Raw genomic sequence first — 5,327 nt, forward strand, 5'->3', positions numbered from 1 at the left:
AGCGTGTGTTTGATATGTGTGTGATGGAGGGTGGGGGTGGGGGTGTTAGTGCAGACCCTGAAGTGCCACCTGACTGTTCATTAGTCTATTCATGCTGCTCTGCATGTCTGAAAAACATGGAGATGCAACATTTTCCGCTAAATGAGAAGAATTTCCCAGGCAGTAGGCATTCATGGGGTGCACGTGAACGTATAGTCGTGTAGTAAATCACACAGTCTGCATGAATCGTGTCCATGTTTGTGTCAGGTTGTAAAAAAGACACATCCTAAAGCCCCACAGGGCAATTGGTGGCGCACCATATCTTTGTGAAATGACTCAGCTAAGGTGGGTGCGCCTCGAGAAGCTCGAGTGATGTAACCTGCGGATAATGATTATTAATGGGCCTCACTGTACGTGCGCTTCCGCAAGATGTCTAAAGCATGCGCGGCCCACATGTCAAAGTACTATTTCCTCTCTTTATTCATGTGAAAGACTCCGAGCAGTCTTTATAATTGCATTAGGGGCTGCTCATCTGTGATGTACAGTGACTTATCGCTTCGGGCAAATTCGGAGAAGAGAGAGAAAGCATGTAGAGTAAAGCTTTCTGTGTAGTCTGTCTGGTTGGTGAGGGAAAGCAGCAGAGCAGAAGGCTCGTTTTAAAGGATGAAACTAAACGTTGGCGTTTCAGGAAAGCGTTAAAGACAAAAGGGTTTGAAAACGAGGTGGCAGGTGCAGCACGTGGGCAGCCATGTTTGAGCTAGCTGCAGCAGGCTCTCTGCTCAGGATGTTAGCTCGTGCAGTGCCATGCTAAAGCCCTGCTTAGCAGCGAGGGTCTGGGCATGCAGGAATAGTGTGCATGTGTTCAGAGGTTGATTTGCAAACAGTGGACAGACCTGGAGCACATTTTTCAGGAAAATTTCTTCATCATTCAGCTCGGGTTTGCAACAATGAACACAGATACCTTTTATTTAGCTTACTTAAGATGATTTTTTTTTTAAATTCATTGCAGTACATGGAAGAAATAACTTGGACATTTTTGACTTTGCCATCAGTATAAACTCCCTCAGGTTGAAATATTCTGTTTTACACTGAGTAAAACTGCTTAACAGTCTGGTTTTTAATCTGCTCTGCAACAAAGAGTCTTCAATCAAGATAGTCTAAAACCAGAGCGGCTGGAGAGCGAGGTCAGCAGCTTTGACACCGAGTCAGAAGGATTTAGGATGTGAACATCCGAGCGTGCAGGCACCGTTACTTAAATATTCATTCTTCACCCTTCAACCCTTTGTGCTCGCACATAACTCTATATTTGACAAAAAAAATTATATCCCGGTCAAGAAAATGGCAGAGGAACAGATGATTGCCTCTCCGTTCTTTCTTCCCTCTCTTACCTGTGGCGTTCATTGTTGCTTTTTCTATGTGGGATTTTCAGTGCAGGGAAATTATAATGTATGACAAGATGAAGTGACAGTAGCCGGCATTCATGTCTCCTTCTGTGTGGGTGCAGCGTAGCCATAGTAGCGATAAAATGTTAATACCACATAGCTCCTGGGTTACCATCTCACCATGTGTGGACACGATTAATGTTTTAACAGCTCTGCTGACATATATATGTATGTATAGTATGTATAGAAGGCTTGGCTCATAGGTCGCCTTTAGTCTTAGATGGAGCCCAATGTGGGTCAAGCGAGGCTCACTGGGTCTCATTTATGCAACTTTGGTTGAGACCAATCTAGGGCAAAGCCTAATGTTAAGTATATTAAAGGAAGATGGAGAGATGCTCCTGCATCCGAGGCTTTTCAGATTACATCTGCAGGCTGTGGCGGCCCTGCGTGAGAGTCCAATGAAGGAAGAGGAGAATTATGGGACTGAGCCTTTAATGCAGAGCAGGAAATAAGGTTATAGGGTGAAAAGTCTAACATGAAATCCTTGATGTGACCTTTTTTAGATGCTCACTCTTGCCTTTACAAAAAATTAAAAAGATTCAGACACTGCCAGAGATGGAGTCAAGTTCAAGTTCATGGGTGCAGTCCCTGCGTCTTCTGCCGCTCTTGGAGTTCGGAGCGTCTGTGGTCACCCTGGAGTACAAGAAGAAGAGGAGGAGGTGGTGTGTGCAAGGAGTACATAGCCTTTGACCTTTCTTAGGGTTGCTATGGGAAGGAGGCTGCTCGGTTCAGTAATGTAAGATTGAAAAGGCCAAATTGTCAGAGCTGTCCAGCAGACGTCAACCCCCGCCGTCCCCCATCACCTTCCCTACGTCTATTCACAGTACACCCAGACACAAACCTAAAGCCATTCACACTTACTCACAGATGGCACGGGCCAGCTTGGGAATGTTAGCTTAGAGAGAAAGAGAGCGAGAATGCTTTCTGTTCATCAGACGCTGCTGTAATTCATTTCGGCCTTCAGACATCCACAGTCTGTTCCTCTTCCTCGGTGCATTCTGTCGGACCACTTGCCGCACAACTCTTGGTCTACACGTCTGAACACCCACCAAAGTCTGTGTGTCGATGAATGAGGACAAACACTTGTGAGAAAAGCTCTTCCTGTGTTGTGAGCTGACACTGTTTTTGGAGTTTGATGAAAAGAATTAACTTCCTTCCTTTAAATCGTCCAGTTTTTTGTTTTGTTTCACCCTCGGATTAAGTTATTCCTCCTTAATTTTATTATAGTCAATCTATTACTTCTTTTCACCAAGGTCAAAATAGATTTTTATGACTAATAGGACACCTGATGGACCTCAGTGTTTATTAAAAGGTCTATTTAGCATCATCTAACCAATTTAGATAAAATATTTATTTAGCAGGAACAAAATCACTGCAATTAATTAGTGCATGTCATTTTATTGTAATTTTGTTCTTTATTACTGATCTTTTTGTGTTATTATGTGTATAAACTCAGCAGTTATGTTCATAAAACAGAGATTTCTGTCGCTAGTATTTGACTCATTACTTGTCAGAGTGGACATGCAAAACTACGGATAGTAATGTGTGCATGCACGTTCCATAACCCCCCCAACCCCCATGTAAAAATCTGTGTGAGTGTGGCCTCATTTACGGCTGCATTCATTCAGGGAATAAAGGAGTGCTTATTTGCATACGCTGCATGTCGTCTGCAAAGAGAGGGAGCAGCCGAAAAAAGATATCAGAGGTGGACAAAGAGGAGGAAGACAAATCTTTCATTGTGGACTTTGGTGGGAGAAAAGGGCTCATCTGAATCGGGGAGTGGGTGAAAATTAACAGAGAAAGAGTTTGCACTGGTTCCCTGCGGGGATAAAAGCGTTAAGCGTCACAGCCTGAAAATGGAGGAGAAGAACAACATGCAGAGCTCAGGGGGCTTTTTACCCCTTTTACAACAAATGAAAAGGAAGTTTATTTTTCTGAAATGTTTCTTGCAACGTTTGATGCGCAAAATAGGAAAAAAAAGCACAACAACAATATTGTTCTGGTCAAAACAGACTTACAAAACATAAAAGTAATATCAAATAGCAGGTTTGCAGAATTTGCTTCTGTTTTATTTCCTGTGGTTCATCATTTCTGTATTTTGATAGTTTTGTTGTTGTTTCTGTAAAATGTGTGAGTTTGTAATTGCTATTAAGCTCCTAAATTAATTATATTACTTACAAAAAAAGCTTTGTATTATTTTTTGCCTCATTTTTAATGCACTGGATCTAAAATGTGATTTATTCCAAAAGAAAAATTTTTCAATTTATTTTAAATTTGTTCCTTTTTCCCCCCAAAAAATATGAATCACGATTTCATCTTTGCAGAGTGGAAGAGTCAATGGATTATTGATTTGCATGCTAATTATTCCCTCTTTTCTTTTTCCTTCAGAGCGGGACAAGAACTCAAAGAGGTCGAGAACCAAACCCAAAGGAAGGCCCTCATCAGACACACAGGACTCTCATGGACTGAAAAGATTATAAAATCTCACGATGTGTCGTCTGAGAAACTTCTCGTGTCTAAACAAATGAAGCATGTGACTGCACAAATCTGGATAAATATACTTGCATTTTTATTGCATGCAAAAATCCATTGCAGCTAATTAACGTTAGCATTTTTTTTGTAGGTGATTAACATTTCTTTCTTGTGCAGTAAAAAGGATAAAATATAAATGTTCAAAATTTATAACAAAATGCTTTCAGTTTTTCTTCGGTGCAATAAAAGCATGGAACTATAATTTCGTCGTTGAGCTGATTTCTAAGCTTTCTGTTGCTGATCCATCAGACATTAACGGGTGTTTTAATTTAAACAAACAGTCCAAGAGTCTTCTATCGCTAACCAGCTAAAAAAAACAAAAAAAGAATTTATTTATTCTTAATGACATTTTTCAAAAAAGAAGCCTAAACTAATGCTTCTGTGTTGAGTATTCCAGAACTTGCTCTCTTTTTTCTTTCTACATGGGGAGATTCACATGGTAATGTGCATGAGGGTGGTGTGAGAAAGTGTTTGAGTGACCCCTCATTAAGTTTTAATTAGGGGGAGCAGACAGAGCAACGTGTGCTGAATCACTGAGGCAAAGGAAAAGTCGTCAGCTGCAAAACTCTGAGCACAAAATCACCAGTGATATGTGATGTAACAACGTTCTTTTGCCTTTAAGCTACAAATTGGGGATATTTTTGCTCTGATAACAGTCAAATGGAGTTAATGTCTAAAGAATCAGGAATTAAAACGAGTATTTTCCATTCTGATATGTATTTTGACTCTTTAAATGTGCCACTCAGGGCCCAGTTCTGAGATTGGTTGTAGGATTGCAGGTTGTCCTGCAGCCAGTCGGACCAGTCTGAGTCTGACTGACCTGCGTCCGGAGTCAAACAACAGATGGACACGCGCACGCTCGGCGGGGTCAACGGGGGATTATTTCTGTCTCATTGTGTCGAAACAAGCAAAACACTACGAAGTGTCAGAAAACAATCAGACGTGTCAGTTTGTCACAACTCGGGACAAAAAATGTGAAATTTAACCAACAAATCGTGACTGTTGTGTCTTCACAGTAATATCTTTAATTATACTGAGTGCAAATGGTTATATATTTTTTAAATTATGAGAAAAAAACAATCTTCCTTTTATTATAGTGTTCAAATAACCAAACTCAACTAACAAAAACTCGTGTTACTACAATTTATGGTGTTTGAAATATAACTCATAAGATTTATTTTATTGTGAAATCTGCCTCCAAAATGTTTAATAGTCCAACTCATCAATAAGAAGACTTTTTGGTACCACTTTACAATAAGGCCCCCTTATAGATATCTAATAAATAGTTTATAGATATGTTATTAATTCCTCAATAAACACTTTATAAATCATTAATAACTGCTTGTTATGAATTAATTACGGGTGACAGAGAGA

General features: G+C 40.1%; 1 long non-coding RNA gene across 1 annotated transcript in view; it reads left to right on the top strand.

The window, feature by feature from the left end:
* LOC119415564 overlaps positions 1-4,039 on the top strand; it is a 6,897-nt gene extending 2,858 nt beyond the window's left edge. The window contains exon 3 of the long non-coding RNA XR_005187062.1: positions 3,810-4,039. This is a non-coding gene — a long non-coding RNA (uncharacterized LOC119415564). The remainder of the gene's footprint in view (positions 1-3,809) is intronic.
* The last annotated feature ends 1,288 nt before the right edge of the window (positions 4,040-5,327 follow it).

The sequence above is a fragment of the Nematolebias whitei genome, chromosome 10, assembly GCF_014905685.2.
Source record: "Nematolebias whitei isolate Nwh7 chromosome 10, NemWhi1, whole genome shotgun sequence".
NCBI lineage: Eukaryota > Metazoa > Chordata > Actinopteri > Cyprinodontiformes > Rivulidae > Nematolebias > Nematolebias whitei.